This window comes from Anas acuta, chromosome 4 (assembly GCF_963932015.1).
Source record: "Anas acuta chromosome 4, bAnaAcu1.1, whole genome shotgun sequence".
Classification (NCBI taxonomy): Eukaryota; Metazoa; Chordata; class Aves; order Anseriformes; family Anatidae; genus Anas; species Anas acuta.
In genome coordinates this window covers 19,986,812-20,004,322 of record NC_088982.1, presented here as the reverse complement: position 1 = coordinate 20,004,322, position 17,511 = coordinate 19,986,812, and the positions used below count along the sequence as shown (strand labels likewise).

General features: G+C 32.8%; 1 long non-coding RNA gene across 2 annotated transcripts in view; it reads left to right on the top strand.

Annotated features, from left to right (window-relative positions):
• LOC137855212 (uncharacterized) overlaps positions 1 to 10,720 on the top strand; it is a 39,786-nt gene extending 29,066 nt beyond the window's left edge. Inside the window, exon 3 of one of the 2 annotated variants that reach the window (XR_011095601.1) lies at positions 8,306 to 10,720. This is a non-coding gene — a long non-coding RNA (uncharacterized lncRNA). The remainder of the gene's footprint in view (positions 1 to 8,305) is intronic. The other variant, XR_011095600.1, reaches the window with a different exon arrangement.
• Positions 10,721 to 17,511: the final 6,791 nt, after the last annotated feature.

The following is a 17,511-nucleotide window of genomic DNA, read 5'->3' as shown; positions in this document are numbered from 1 at the left end:
ATTTACACACAACAGAAAAAAATAAAATTCATGGAAAGTGTGTCTTTGCAGTCTATTTTGAAGAACATTTCAGCATAGGTTATGGCTTAAGGAGGTCTCGTCAATCATTGCAGCCTTTATGCTACCTCCTCAGTTAAGCTGGTATAACTGTTTGCAACTCTGTGCCACAGGACTGAGAAACTGATCCAGAGGAAAAATAAAAAATAAAAAAAATAATAAAAAAAAAAATAGTCATTTTTAACCAAAGGAAATGAAGATGAGAAGAGCCAGATATATACAAACTGCTTGAGTCAGTACAGGTGCTGAAATAAGTGTTTATCAAACTGTAGTCTTTTGTGTCTTGTCCTGTCACATGTGCAAAAGCTTGAACTGAGAAGTTACTCAGTGGTGTATGCTCACTGACTGCAACAAGAGTAAATTAAGAGCAGAGAAAAAAGATTCCTTCAACATCTGCCCCACCCTCCTATACTGGTAGCAGAGCCTAGAGAAGGGCCTTAAAATTACTATTAGGGCTATTTATTTATTTATTTATTTTTATTCCCTTGGGCTGCAAAGCATTATGAGATGTGGAAAAACATGAAAACTTCTTTGAAATGAAGCAGAGAGAATAGGAAACCTGAGAAATTATATATGCTAACTGTAATAAAAATAATGGTACCAATGTAGTGAATGTAGTGCACAGCGAACAGACATACTTTAGTTTTTATGTCATTGTCTACTGTTCCAGACCTACAAATAGGTATTGAAATATTATCTTATATATCCTGAAGATTTTTACAAAGCACCCTCCTACTCTCAAGAACTGTAATTATAACTCATACAGTATGATAATGAAGCTCACAAATCCCTGGAGCGGAACCCTCTGTCAGCCTCCCCTGGCACTAAACACATTCAAGGCTCTGTTGATCTGACAAAGCTAACTCTAATACAGAAGTACAGTAACATGCACTAGTCTTTGAACATAAGAATATCTAGAAAAAATCAACATCACATTTACAAAGAGGACTTTTATATGTTTCCTACTGCATGGACACTACAGTAGATCTACTCCATTTATAATAACCATAATATTATGATAAATATTTGCTAATTCACAAAATGCAAATGCTGGTGATTATCATATTAATGCAATACCTATTGCTTGAATTCTAATATAACAGGATAATACATGCAGTTCACATTGCATATTTTTGACATGGGACTCTAAGTGTTGTGTTTTAACATGGCCAGCAGCTAAACACCACAGAGCTGTTTGTTCACCCTCCCCCTTCCCTTCTAGAATCGGGAAGAGAATCAGAAAAAATGAAGCCTGTGGGTAATAATAATAATAATAACAACAACAATAATAATAATAATATGTACAAACCAGTGATCCACAATGCAATTGCTCACTGCCCACTGAGACATGCCTAGCCTATCCCCAATCAGCCAGTCCCCCTACCCTGGCCATCCCCCCCATATTAATTGTTCAGCTTGATGTCATATGGTAGAGAATATCCCTTTGGCCAGTTTGGGTCAGCTGTCCTGGGTCTGTCCCCTCCCAGCTCCTGCTGCAACCCCAGCCTGCTTGCTGGCAAGACGGAGTGAGAAGCTGCAAAGTCCTTGGCACTGGACTTTAACTGCAACAATTAAAATATCAGTGTGTTATCATCTCATCCTAAATCCAAAACACAGCACCATACCAGCTACTAGGAGGAAAATTAAGTCTATCCTAGCTGAAAGCAGGACAGTAAAGAGATCATAATAATTTGCTTAAAGCTGAAAAAAAAAGATCTCAAAGGCAGACTGAAGAAGTTACTGATGTTTTGGTATCAATAGAAAATGACTAGAAATAAATAAATTCAGCAGAAGTGTATGTTTAAAAGAATTTTCAAAATCTTACCATTTCAAATTCCTTATAAATAATTTTGCTTTCATAACACTTTCTGGAGTGTTTAGTGATTATCAAGCTTTGCCATTAAAAAAAAATAAAATAAAATCAAAACTAACTTTGACTTTGGTGGTTAGTCAGTATGTTTGTTTTGAAAGTCCTGTATGATTATGTTATAGTTATCAATATCTTATCTCACAATACTGTTTCTGAGTAAAATGTGTATTGAAGTTCAATAATGAAAATAATTCTATGACCACAGACAATATAGGGAAACTATGGTTTCTTACCTGTCTAAAATGCTTTATAAAACTTTTTTTTTTTTTTTTTTTTTTTACCCAATTTTTAAATTTATTTTCACTATTTTGGTAAAAAAAGACCAGACATAGGTGCCCTGGTATCATTTATTTTGCTATGTCCAGTATTAGCTGTTACTATAAAATAATTGAATTCTAAAGTTGGATAAAAATATGTAAACACTTCATACTTTTGTAGATTGAAAAGCAGTTTCAAATACCCTACGCTCAAGTTACCACATGATGCAAGGAGTTATCATAGCTTGGTTGAGACAGTAGCACAAGCAGCAAATGCAGGACAAATGCCTCATTGAGCTACTGTTTATATCAGTATATAAACTGCTTATTTATCTGCACATATTTTAGTGTACAAATTAGTACTACACAGTGCTTTTCTGTGCCAGAGGCCTATCCCATATGGCCTTGAGCATCTCTGTACTGTTCTCTGGGATGCATTATAGATATACCTGTCAGCACTAGAACAATTGCTGGAAACAACTGTGAAAAGTTTCATTATTTCTCTTTTTAAAATCTATTAGTTCATCCCTCCCAGAGACTAACATAGTTGCTGTTTTTTTCAGAGGTTTTATTTTTTTGGTCATTTTTCTATACTGTATACACTCCTAGTTACTTCCTATAAGACGGAATCTATCACTACTGAATAATTAATTTGCCTCTTAGGAAGACTTTTTTGTGACATAATACTTCAATATTCCAACATTTTTTTCCTTACTTTTTATTTTGTAATGTAATATATATTACTGTACTGCTTTATGGAATGTCTCTTTTCAACTCCCTGGCTAATTGTAGTCCTCAATGTACCATCAAATATCATTAAAAATATGTCTAAATACATGTTCGCCAGGGGAGTTTTAGGTTAGATGTTAGGAAGAGCTTCTTTACTGAAAGGGTTGTGAGGCATTGGAACAGGCTGCCCAGGGAGGTGGTGGAGTCACCATCCCTGGAAGTCTTCAAAAGACGTTTAGATGTAGAGCTTAGGGATATGGTTTAGTGGGGACTGTTAGTGTTAGGTTAGAGGTTGGACTCGATGATCTTGAGGTCTCTTCCAACCTAGAAATTCTGTGATTCTGTGATTCTGTGATATGAAATTAAAATCCTTACTGGAAAGTTTGATGTAATTTCTAAATGATTCTTCAAAGAAGACATATTACTAATCAAAATTTATTATCCATGGTGACCAAGATGCAGTTGAAAGTAATCCCAAACCAGTTGATTCTACTGATTTCTTTTTCTCTAAAATCTGTTTGGAATCATGATCAGAGATCTGCATATAAATGTTTAAAAGTTTAAACCTTACAATTTATTATTTTTAAGTATTACAGTTACCCAAAATGTTATCCAAAGCCTTAGAAATGACTTTAAAAGTACAAGGAAGAGGTACAAGGAAGATCATTTTTCCTTTATTTTCAAATTGAACAATCACAAGTAGATTTCACAGAATATAATAAATAGCCAAATTATTTAAAGACATTTTTCAAGTTTTTTGTTTTGTTTTATTTTGTTTTTTTATTTCAGTGGATTGAGTGTTTCAAGTAATATATATATATTTAATAATACAACTAAAAATTCAAGGTTTGTAGATTAATAGTGATTAATCCAAAAGTGTATTGTATTTTGGTCTCTTTTAACTAAGACTTGAAAAATTCAGTTTAGACTTCTTTATACATGGTAGATAAACAAGAGAAGGTAACTCTATCAAACTTTAAATCTTCTGAAATTTATAATCTCACAACCTATAGCAAGATATAGTAGCCAAGATCAAAACTTACATTTAATTGCTTTTGTCATTTTTCTATAAATGAATTAATTTCATTTGACTATATTGTCTTATTGGTGAATTGTATGGTCAGATCCTTTATCTGACTCATGGAATTGCCTCAATAAGAGGACAGCTAGAAAGTTTTGGAAGTCCTGTTTCTCTATTCTGTTGTATTGAGGTAACATTTCACCTTCAAAAAAAAAAAAAAAAAAGATTTCTTTTGTGAAGATAAATAATATCAACATTTATAATATAATAGAAAGAAAAACACAGTTAAGGTAATTTAAGTACTTTTTCAGATCTGATAGATGATGTTTCAGTTTACAGTATCAAACAAGATTTAAAACACTTGGATTCTATACTAATGCGGAGATAAGAAATACCCTATACCTAATGAATCAATCATTATTTTTTGGGTATTTTTCAGTACAACAAATGGCCACAGAAACCTATTATTTCTTCTAATTTTATTCTTTTTTTTTCCCTAGTTAAATAATTTCATGAAAACTCAGAAAATGTTGTACATTATTTTAAATCACACAACAATTTGAAATTTTTCTTAATGATAATGCAAACTCAAAAACAGACTCTCCAGGCAAATCTCTTCCATATGGTTCCATTTTTATGCTTTCTGGGGCCAGAAAACAATACTCACTATTTCTTTAATAGTTTCATGTTTATACTGAGGGAGATAAAGATCTTTCTCATGATTAGGCTTTATACTGCATTCACAAATGAGTAAGGTGGAGTTAAACCAGAATTATATGCCAAAATGTACCATTCAGCAGCTGCCTGACTGGGGAGATAAAACATATGTAAGCATCTGTCCTTCTGTTTCTGGGCATAACAAATTGACCATCCCACATAACCCCAAATCAGGACTTGAAAATAATCATTTCTGTGTCTATATCTTCAACAGGACTGTCCCAGCAGGTATTTTTCTTTTTTCTTACTACAGTGAAGGCTTTGAAATGGATTCTGCACAGTGATACAGATGTGCTTTCACAGAGGGACTGCTTCATTTTAAATCAGAAACTACTTGTGAATATATTAAAAAACATATGGTGTTCTCTGTTCATTGTAAGCAACTTGAGATGAAACTTGCAATTGGAGCAGAACAGATCTCATCCTGATGGAAGTGTTGCATTGTAGGTCAGCATATGATGTTTGTGCTGGTTAACAATGAACACTTGTGACAAGTCAGAGTAATAATGAACTTATGTCTAACTCCAAACTTCCCACAAACAATAGGAATTGGAGGAATGGAATAAGAAACAGGTAAATACAACGTAACATAAATTATATTTTGGTATCATTGACACAAATGATTTGATATGAGTCATTATGGCGTTTTCTATAGAAAGCAAGATATGTATTTCTACAAATGCTAAGAGAATCGTGGAATAGCAATTTTTATTATTTCAGATAGGCCCATACACAAGAGCACTCCCTCCTTCTGCTCAAGATAAAGTCACCAACACAAAAGCCAGTTCATTTTATCTTTAAATGTTCAAATTAAATTTCATTCTCATAGTGAAATAGATATACCTTTAATGACATAGATGAATCTATTCAACCAAATCAGGATTACACTGACCTTCAGGGGAGTTTTGTTAAGATTTTATCCATTATGATGATCCTTATTTACTTAGTGACTGAAGGTCTTGATCAAAGATTTGTTTACTATTTGTAACTTATGAAAAGTCATTTTTTTTGAATGAAAAAGAAAAAAAAGAAAAAAGTCTCAGTGTCCTTTATTTTCTAAGTATAAGGGAAGTTATAGCTACAGGTAGCGTGGAATTTTTTGAAGAATTTTTTTTTTATTTATTTATTAATGGTGAAATATAAGTGCGTACATTACAGAAGATATTATGAAATAACAGTTATGAAAACATTGGGGTAAATGGCAACATCTACAACTGCTAAGCTGTAAGAATGCTCCCTTTATTTGGAAGAGAAACCTAGAAAAAATTATTGAACACTTTTATTAAAATATATTTTTATTTTTTGTAAATGGAAAATAATACTCACTTATACACTCTGTTATACTAAATAAACAAAAAAATACAAGAAAATAACCTGGCCCTTCCAATTTCAAGGCTGTATCATCCTTTCATATTTTTCTGGAGGGGAAAAAATACTTATTATTTTGTTAAACATGCAACTTTTGAGAATAATTTGGAATAACTGTATTGAGAATAACTGTATTGAAATTTTTTTTCTGATATATGACATAAATCTTTCTTATTGCAAATGATTATTTTTGTTTCACATTTGGTGGCAACATTAACATCAAAAGATTTTTCTCCTTTCAACAATTTGTACATTGTAAGACTGTTATCATGGCACTCCACAGTTCTTTTTTCAAGACAAAGAAAGGGTTTTTTTTGTTTTGTTTTGTTTTTCATTCATCCTTTGCTCAGTGGTCATATTTTCAAATCTACTAACCTTTTGTTGCTTTTTTCGTTTTCCTTTCTTTTATTAGGACTTAAAGCTACATTCAGTAATCCCATCAAGACATCACAAATGCTGACTAGACTGAAATATGTGCTCCATATGTCTCCGGACTTACTTTAAATCATCCTTTTTTTTTTTTTTTCTTTTCTTTTCTAGTTTTACAACATTACCTAACACTCCATTTGCACTCAGTTGTAATCCTTAGCCCCTTTTCTGCAGTATATCTGCCTAGTGAACCATTCTACATTTTACATTTTTATTTCCTTCTAAGGCAGTATGAATATGTCTTTTTTATATTCTATTTTATTGGTTTTGTACCATTTCTTCAGTTCATCAAAATCATGCTGAATCTAATCCTACCTCCCAGAATGTCCATATCCCTCCTGGTCGTTGTTACCCACTAATACTGCTCCATCGAGTAAGTATAAATGAAAATACTGCATAATGCTGCACTAAAACACTTCTTTCAGTCTGACAGTGAACAGATGCTAAGTTGTCTCTGCTAAGCAATTCAACTGATTTTGCAGTAATTTCAGTCAGAACATATTTCCATACTTTGAAATATGACAGTATCATATGGAATTATCACACGTCAAGACAGAAAAAGTACATAAGTGCTTGCCCATTACCCACTTAGCAATTTCTGCCATCATGGAAGGAAATCAGATTGGCCTGCTGTGATTTGTAACTGTGTTGTGATTTCAGTAATTCTGTTGTGGTTACTTTTAGTCAACTTCAGATTTTCTAGGTACTGACAGAGAAAATCACTGATTAATTATTTATTCCTGTATCATAGTATGAACTAGGCAGATGATACATAATACTTTTTTCTTTTTTTAGTTTACTAGTTGTATTTTTCCATTAGATGTCCCTTCAGCCTTTATCTGTACTGAAGAGTTCTCAAAGATGACTGCTAATGGTTCAGAGAGGATTTTGCTTCATAAATACTTTAGGGAAAAATGTTAAATCATGATGGTTTTAGCAGATATGGTTCATCTAAGAATTTTTGTATCTCAACCAATTATGCCATGTAGTTCTAGCACTTTGTTATTAATATTAAATATTTTAAGCTTAATTTAAAAATTAACCTTTTTAGTGAAGAATGAAGAAAAAATATAGTGAAAGTTTTATGCTTCATTATGTCATCTGTTATTTGTTGTTTTCTGTGAAGTAATAAACTTTTTTTTTTTTTTTTTTTAAAGACTTTGTGGAACCCCTTTCCATGTTTCTTTTTATGTACATTACTTGTGTTGTTGTTGTTTTGTTTTTTTTTTTAGCCTTTCTAGATTTGCTGTTGAAGTGCCAGAGTACTTTCTAGATTTACTGCTGAAGTGCCAGAGTACTTTCCTTTTAATGGACTCGAATCTAAAAGAGATAAAAGGACTAAGTCTTGTTAAAAGCAGCAGGATTTTTAAACAGTAACGGGACTCACCATTTACATGAATGAAAATCAGATTTCATGTATGCAATAACTGACCTCTATTACTAACTACCGTCAAGTATTATCACACACTTGAAATCAGTACTCATGAACTACAAATTTCTAATATTTTTTTTCCAGTAGGATAAAAGTTAAATCATTACATTTTATTTTCTCCTGATGTGATCAATCATGTGACAGTGTTCTCTAAGTTTAGAGATTCCATTAATTGTCTGTTAAAACAACTTGATGTAAATCTTTGTTAATCCCATATTTTTGAAATATTATTCCAAAATATACTTTCTGAAATAATTTAAAACAACAACAAAAAGTTTGAGACAGATAGAGGCAAATTAAATTGTTTAAATTTAAATTGCAGGAGGGAAATTTAAAAATGTTTAGTTAGCTCTTCTTTAATATATCTGTTCAGGCCAGTTTCTTACTTTAATTATCTTAATCTTTTTTTTTTTCTTTCTTTGTAGAAAATATCAGATTACACACTAAAAAAGGGAAAGTTCGGATCATCTACATGCACATGATGCCTTAAAAAGTCACATAGACATGGTCCAGCGTTCTGCAAGAATCACTGAGAAGCATCAAACTTCTTGGCTCATATCATTGCCAAGGAAAAAAATATTTTCAGTGTTACATACTATAAACATGGAGTCTTTTCCAAATATAAAGGTAAACTCTCTAGAAATCCATTAAAAATTGTAATATTTAAATACAAATTGTTTTATTCAGTTTACGTCAGTTTACTTTGGTGATACTTGGAATAAATTATACATATGATATTCAATTCCATAGCTGTTATGAACTGACAAGACTCCAGTGGATCCAAGAAAGCTAAATATGTTTATTACAGTAACACAGCTGCCCTAATAAGAATAGAAAATAATTGGAATTTGTATTAATTAGTCCTTTTCCTTTAAAAAAGTACGGACAGATAACATTTATCACTTAATCTCTGGAGTGTAAAACATGGTACCAAAAATCAATGTACATACGAAATAATAAAATTTCTGTTCCTAACTTCTAATAACATGGCTTTGTTGCAACTACCATCTATTTATCTTTTCATTGTGTCTTTATCAACCTGTAAACAGCATCAGAATACAATACATATACATGATGGATTATTGCTATTAGGCTCATGAGAATAGCAGGCATGAAGTATGAGAACAGAGTTCAGCTAGCAAGTATGATATAAATTATGTATAAGCAGCTTTTAGTGTCAAGCACTTTGAAAAGTTCACTAAGTGCATGTAACTGAAGTAAATCCACTAACCCTATGTCACCACAGAACTATTTCCTTTAAAAGTGTATGTTAGGCATTTTTCAATATACTTAAAAAGTGTATGAAAGTAACTCATTTTAATTATGTAAGCATGGCACTGATCTAGACATAAAAGGAGAAAGTTTGCAGGACCATTGTAAGGCCTGAGGACCTAATTACCATTCAAGTCTGATTTATGATCTAACCTATGATTTTATGACTTGAAATACTAGAGTCTGACTGCTTGAGAGTCCGTCCTCATCTTCTTCTGCACTGTTACTGTTAGATTGCACAGAAATCCTTAGGGTGATTCCCTTCAGCTTGAATTTTGAGTGTATAGAACGTAAGAGGGAGCACTGGTCTAGGTTGGTTTTTGTTTTGTTTTGTTTTGTTTTGTTTTCCACCCTCTATCAGACCATTTTTATGCACATCCCAGTTGCCTTTGCATGCTTCAGATTCTATGGACCTCTATGAAAGTAGGATGTGACAGGTTTGGGACTCTGGAAATTATGAGAGCTGGTTGCTCCCTTTTGTAGTTGTACCAACTTCTTTGATATATGGTATCCACTATACTACAACTACTACCACCACCACTAATACTACCACTAACACTATTAAGGGACATCGTTTAGTTATGGGACTTGGTAGGTCGGGTTGATGGTTGGACTTGGTGATCCTGAAGGTCTTTTTGACCTAGATGATTTTATTTGTATGATTCTGTATTTCTCCTTTTCCTTCTCCTACTTCTCCTTCTACTACTACTACTACTACTATTACATTTCTTTCCCAGGGTATTTAAAAACATTCAGATGAAATTTTGCAAGCCTATGGGAGTCTGGGTAGATCCATTGTTGAAAAATAAACAGAATTGCATTGCCTGTTTATTTTGGGCCTGTTTATTCCTTGCCTTGCTTTATCTATAAGAAATGATAACATTTTATTGTCCTTAATTCTTGACTATATAGGCAGACTAGCTAAAGCAACAACGTATAATGAGCATTCATTCTTACATTCTTCATAGTGTTTGAAAATTAAACTGTTCTTTTCCTCTAACATATGCAGAGACATGGACACACCAACAAACACACACACACAGCCTGGTGGGATTAAAGCACTATGTGTGGCTCAACATCTTGTGCAAGATCAGGAAACTACAGAGAAAAATATTTTTTTAATTTGAAGATTTGAAAGAACCATTCTTAGAGAAAAGGGAGGAGGCTTCTGATGTTAGCGATCTTGCCCCTTTCATATTTTAAAAAGACTAAAAGAAAGTTCCTCTTTCATTGGCCTGAGGTAGAAAATAAGTGGCTTTCCCAACTCTAAATATTTAAAGAAGCCCTCATAAAACTTGAAAAAGGGTTGAGACGTTTCTTTGTGGGACTAAATTCTTAAGGGTATAGGAAGACATACATTGATATTTACCTCCTATAATACTTTACTTCTTCTATAATAAATGTGTCACCAGGGTATTAATATCATTTTGTACACTTTGCAGTATCTTGCTTTTATATACTTTCAAAGAGTCTATAAGAGTCTACAATAGAAGTTCTAAACAGAAAGATTTTTAATACTCCTTCCTGCATGAGTGTACATATATCAAAAGTGAAAAACTAAGATAGGTCTATCAATCATGACTATTGATAGATTTAAGTGTTGACTTGAGACACCCAAGGTAATTCTTATTATACAAGATATTCTATTACTTGTTTTGAATGTTTACTGAAATGGGCTGAATAGAGCTGAATTTATGGTCAAGCTGATACTGGAGCTAAAATCCTTGAAAGTCAACATCCCACAGTTTAGTGTAGCCTTTCAAATAGAAATTAAAGCACTGAAAAAGCTATTTGTTTGCAGTTCATAGGCAAGATACTAGTTTCAATGTAACTTGTTACCATCTAACCAACTTTAAACATTTTTAAATAAAACAGTGCATTTTCAGAACATTTTAAGCATTATAATTTTCTAGATTTTAATTATATTAATTGTTTTTCTGTATTGTGTTGCATATCCATTCTTTCCATATTTTATTTTTTTATTTTATTTTATTTTATTTTATTTTATTTTATTTTATTTTATTTTATTTTATTTTATTTTATTTTATTTTATTTTATTTTATTTATTTTATTTTATTTCCGATTCTCAGAATATATACTATTTGTAAAATAAGACAATTTACTGGAGGAATACTGAGGAATATTTTATCTCACTCATATATACATAGCAAAGCATTATTTATTTGCTGCACAATAGTACCTAAAGGCCCCAGAAAGCATTAGGCGTTCACTGTAAAAAGAACTGCACAAGTATACAGAAGGACACAAGTAAATGTGCCGTTTCATAGGCAAGCTGGTAGCCCTTGTTCCTTCAGACAGACATGAGTATCAGCCCTGTCTATGGCACCATGACACCCTTTCATGCCTTCAGCAAGTAGTGAACTTTAAGGCTGGTTCCTCAGCTGGCACAGCTGAGAAAATGGAAACAGAGACATATTTTTATTCCCCTGACTTGAGAATCAGCCAGGGGCAATCTAATCTGTACTGCAATTTACAGCAGTCTGTCTGCCCAAGGAGCTACTCCAGCAGCTGAGAAGCACCAAAGCCTAAGGTCATTCTCCTTCTGCCAAAAGAGCCTGTACGCTAGGGTTAGAAAGTGAAGAGCATTAAGATTTGCTTCTGCTTTTTCAGCTGGAATGTCTCATAGCATCTGTAATAGAATTGATGATGTTGTGACAACATTTAGTTTCATTATCATGAGATAGTAGCATTTGAGAAATAAAAGAATGGTTTATTTTAATCACTGATTTCTATAAATATGTACTTTTCAGTCTCTGGTAATTCTACATATAGATATTTGTTTACTATTAAAATACAAAGATATGATTTCATTGTTTGCTAGAAGACATACTGAAAACATTTTGTCTTATATTTCCCAAAGTTTTTTATTGCTTACTCCTGTGTGACAATTAGGGAAATCTGTCTCCAAAGAGCTTATGATTTCTTGTTGATAACTGAGAACTCATAAAAACAATGTTTGCATGACAATGCAGTTTCCTTTTTGAAAGTTTGTACTTCCTTTTCTACTCCTTCAAATTACAGTGGCATAAATGCCACAGAACTTTAAAACAGAAATTCTTTCAGCTCACAAAACAACATTTTTATACTCTAAAACGGCTAATGGGAAAAATAGTTTACCCTCTCAAAAATCTAACTCTTCTCAGCCCCTTGAAGAGAGAAGAGTACACTTTGAATCAGATGATGCAAATGGGTAGTGAGTCACATGTTTTAGGGGACTGGAGAAAAGGTCTCTCACCAGTTACATTAGAATGAAGAAGCCTGAGGCCAAGCCCAGAGCAGAAGGCAGACAGTAGAAATAGTGGAGGAGATGATATCACTGTTTCAGATGATGAATATACTCTCCAGACAAGCACTATGCCACATGAGAGAATCTCAGCCAAAGGAGTGGAAGAGCTTGAGTCTGAAGTTTAATGATCTTGCCTAAATCTTCCATCATCTGATTTCCCAGAAGTTAAGAGTAGCCAGTTCAGAAACTCTTATGACATCAGCTATCATGGGCCCTAAGGTGGCACATTAACATACTTGCAAGTGCTAGATTCTTGAAAAGACTGGGAATGACTTAGCTACTGTAAAGTAGTTAAGGTAAATGTCCCTAGGACTAGCGGAAAACTGAGCAGAGTTCTTGAGGTTAAAACTTAGATTTGAATTCCTACATCTAGAGGCAGTCTTCCAAAGACACAGTTTGTTGTGCATCTGAAGATCAACTCCATTGAAATACTGCATAAAAACCTCAGCTGTGCAAGTGATAATATCACATGCTGAAGTCAGTTGGGATATTTGAAATCATGAAGATACACCTGAAGGTATTCACTTGGAGTTATGGAATTTTCCTTTGACTACACTTTTTCTTTCTTTACCACACTTGTGCTTAACTTTCAAGTTAAATATGATGACCACTCTAATCTGGAGACAGAGAAATTATTTTCTGAAAAATATTCATTAAAAAAAAAAAAGAAGAAAGCCCCAAAGTTTCATTAGGGTTTCTTGTGAAAACTAGAGTTGATGTAGATTCTGTGCTTGGAGCAAATCTGCAGAACTTTATCTCTACAGACCGTAGTTATGAAGAAGAAGGAGGAAGGAGGATATGAGCAAATATGAGTCTTTCTACTTTATTGAGCAAAAAGCAAGTGCACATGAGTGTTGGAGATGATGCTCTGTCCAGGCAGAATGTTGTCAATGCAAGTCTGGAATAAAAAATAAAATAACAATAAATAAATTAATAAATACATAATGATAATAATAATAATTAAAAAAAAAAAAAGTGCCATGATGTGAAACAAATGTTACCACCACTGCAATTCTGACTTTGTGCCCTGAGAAACAGCAAAAATATGTCAGTGCCAGTTTACTGCTATTTTGCAATGCAAGGATGTGTATCACTGAAACTAGTGCATTGCAAAAGAGTTCAAAGATAATGCAAGTCTGAAGAGTGAATCTTTAATGTGAATAATTGAACTAATTCCCATTGCTAAACAGTATACTGCTTTCATGTGTCAGACTCTTCATCGTTATGATTTGTAATAGTCAGATATGCTAAAGTCTCTTTTTATTTCAGTACTAAGAAACACAGTCTAAAAGTACAATTTTACTGAGCCTACCTTGTTATTATAACCTTGTCATTTCAGCATTGTTTTAAAACATTTTTTTTCTTAAAAAAAGTTCTACGTTGAGTACAGTTACATAAATTTACAAATATATTTTTTTCCTATAGACTGTTTTGTTTTGTTGCTGTTTTGTTTTGTTTTCCTGCTACCTATCAGAACTCCTAAAAATAACTAATAGCAAGACCAATTCGGGTGTTCCAAAATCTAAGAAGTAAAAAGAAATCACAGAGTCCTTGGTGAAGAACAGAGGTGCAGAATTCCTGAATCCCACAATTATTTTAATATCATTTACTGAATGCTGGTGTATTTTACTTGGAATCTGTCAGCTAGTATTAATGTTGGGCAACGTGCAATATTGTCAATTTAAAAAACTTCCTCTTCTGCATGAAAAATACTGTTAAATAACTTTAAATAAATAATATGTATATATATATAATAATTAAAAAAAAAAAAAAAAAAACAACAAAAAAAAAAACACTCTAACTCCTCAATTTCATATAGCAGAGAAAGAATCCTAATATTCCCAGTCTGCCTATGCTGTTGCAAAAAGATTCACATGACACACTGGGGACTAACATCATAAATGATTCTAAATCCATGAAATTTATGTATCTGCCTAAGTGAGTATGGAAACTGAAGTGATACAGGAGTGTTCTTGCTATAATGAGCCAAAAGGAATTTTTTTTCAGTTGCTTTCTTTTCTGAAGAAAATAGTGGAAGTACTCTAAGGTGTAACAAAATATCATTGCATTCAAATTCCTGTTATTGTCCTTACAAAGTTATTATCCAAACACAAAATCTCTATATTCATATCTTAAAACATAGATTTTATTACTGTTTAATTCTTCAGTTCTGAGTAGGATTTTGCATAAATTTCCAGGATGAATAAAGCTCTGTGCTTACAGTGTTGGATGTTGTCTGTTGTGTTATAGCAAACATTCTGTGCTACACCAAAAGATATTTACTGAAGTAAAAACCCAAGCAAGCAGCCTCCATCAGATGATGAAATAATACCCTATGATCTTAGGGAGTTTTATTCAAATTGGTGACAATAGTGATTTACCTGTTGTGAAAGCAGTCTTCACTAAAATACATCTAATTCTGTTCTAATACAGTCTTTTTCTCATAGTAAATTAAATACATTTTTAATATTTCTGGTTTGGTGGCTTGGTTGCATCGTCCATTATTGCACAATATTTGTAAAGTTGGAGGTGAAAACCGTATTACACGAACAGAATCCGAACAGTCTGAAATATGTGAAATACTTTGGGGTCTTTCAGCATTGGCAGGAGCCTCCAGAACTGTTTGGTGTCTGTCACCCAAAGGTCCATTGTAAGTACTGTATGCAATGTACTCTGCCTTTGCTGCTTCTGCATATGGCTTCTGGAGCTATAACAGGTTATACGTAGTTAACTTATTATCATAGCTTGTAATAATATTTGCATAACATTGCACATCTTTAATGATACTCACCCCAACCATTGCTAATACCACACAGAGCAGGTACTAGACCTCTAACAGAGTAGATAGGAATAGAGTTTTGGTCTTGTATTATCATAAATTGTTTCTGATGTGTAATTGTGCCATCAGACAGACTTTCTTCAGGTCTCTGCATAGCCCAGAATGTCTGAAGTCTCTGCTAATTATCCCAAAATTTCCAGTGTGTGACTTGTAATAATGCTGCATTAGCAATACTCAGCACCTTTCCCTTCTATTTTGTATGCTTTCTCTATACTTACTATGTTGAGAATTTTTAATTAAATTTTGTATTACTAGAAAAGTATTCAAAATAATCTCTTTGAACTGTGGTGCCACTCCAATAGCTGTCCAATGGCTGGACTGCATTTAAAAGCAGCTAATATCACTTCAACAAACAGTACACTGAGCAAGTTGGCTGAAAAACCACTTGCATTGATGTACTCACTAAAAGTGATGCCCTTTTAGAGTGTGATAGAGGTGTCACTTGTTCTGCTTGCATTGCAGACTAACTCATGAAAACAGAACATTTACTCTACAAAGATGCCCATATACAGAAGCCTACCCTATTTTCCTGGATCTACATTCAAATTGTATGCATAAACTGGGCATAGTAACCAAAGCTTGATATGTTTTAGAAAATACTGTCTGTATGGGAACAAGGATGATCTGCCTGTCTAGAGGTCTTGTACCTTACACACATTATACGTAAGGAAGTAACGAGACCAAAAGCAACTGTTCAGTCCAAATGGAGGTGCAAGTGCATTCCTCTTCCTCTACAGCAAAATTGTATTTAACATTTCTTATGTTACAAATACCTAGGGCTAAAAAAGTTTGACCTTTGCTTCACAGGATGTGAAGTATGTTTTTGATGTAGAGAGAGGATCAGTGAGTACAAGCTTACTTTTGTACAACATTCTTTCCATTGGGCCCTTTTTCTTAATTTACCCTCTGGAAAGGTGAATATAAACATACGTGTCAGTGTATGAATGAGAGCAATGGAAATAAAGAAGGACAGATCTCTGTTATCACTCTTAAGCTCTACATCTTCTTGTCCCTCATTCCTTGATTAATATGTCAGTAACAGTTTTCCAGACAATTTACTCAGGTTTTTGTATTATATTTGTTTTTCAAAACTGTAACAGCTGACTAAAAATAAAAGAAACAAACATAAGATTATCATGGTATTGCTGCTGCTAGGAGATCAGCTTTGCCTGACAATCAGAAGTGACCATCTCAATTAAATTAGGTTTTTCATTAATTCTGTAAAAGCATTCTTTGTAGACTCTATTTTTATTTTATCATGCATATGCTCTTCCCTCTAACTATTACTTAGCTTTGGTATTATTCTGAGTCTTTTAATATATTTAATTTAAGATTTAATTAGTTGTACAAAGTTTACAATTTGAAGAGAATTATATCTGCATATTTTGTCCTATCCCCACTTCCAAGATGTCTGTATGATTTAAACATAAAATTTATCAACAAACAAAACAACAATAAAGGAAAAAAAAACACTCTGAACTTCTATAAAAATTGTCAGTTTCCTACCTTTCTGGATTTGACCTGCAAAGCCAAAAGTTTAAATACTAAAAATATTTAGATTTAACCTAATTAAAATATGTATCTTGTTAAAAGTTACAAAGGTTTCAAAGTTCTTTAAGAACTTTAAATAAGAACATGGCTTTAATTTATGATCAAAAGCAGCTTTCGAAGTAGTACCGAAAGTGAATCACTAACTGCATCTTCATTTAATGAGAAGAAATACTTCAGTGAAAATCAAAGGTAAGGACACTTTGGACCTGGGACTTTACTACTCATAATGCTACATAAGCTACCACCAAATTAAATGCTAAACACTGAGAATCAACATGTCATAAGTCAGTTTTCTCATAAGACCAAAAAGAGGCAAAATTACACACTCAACCTCACTTCCTTTAGGAAAGGTATGAAAGATATGTATAATGATATAAAATAAATTATACATAAAAATATTGCAGGCTTATAAAGAAAAGGAGACAGAAAAAAACTCAAGATTGTGATAAATATTATTTCAGTATAGCAGAACCATAACCATAACGAACCATTAATCATAATGGTCTGTGTACTTCAATTCAGAATTCCATTGTAGTGGACGGGTATATTGCAAGTAAGAAAATCACATTTTGACATATAGGATTGTAAACTCTTTTCTTTTGAAATGAACTGAAGAATTTATGCTGATTTTGGCAGGGTCTAAAGAAAAGAGAATTACAGAT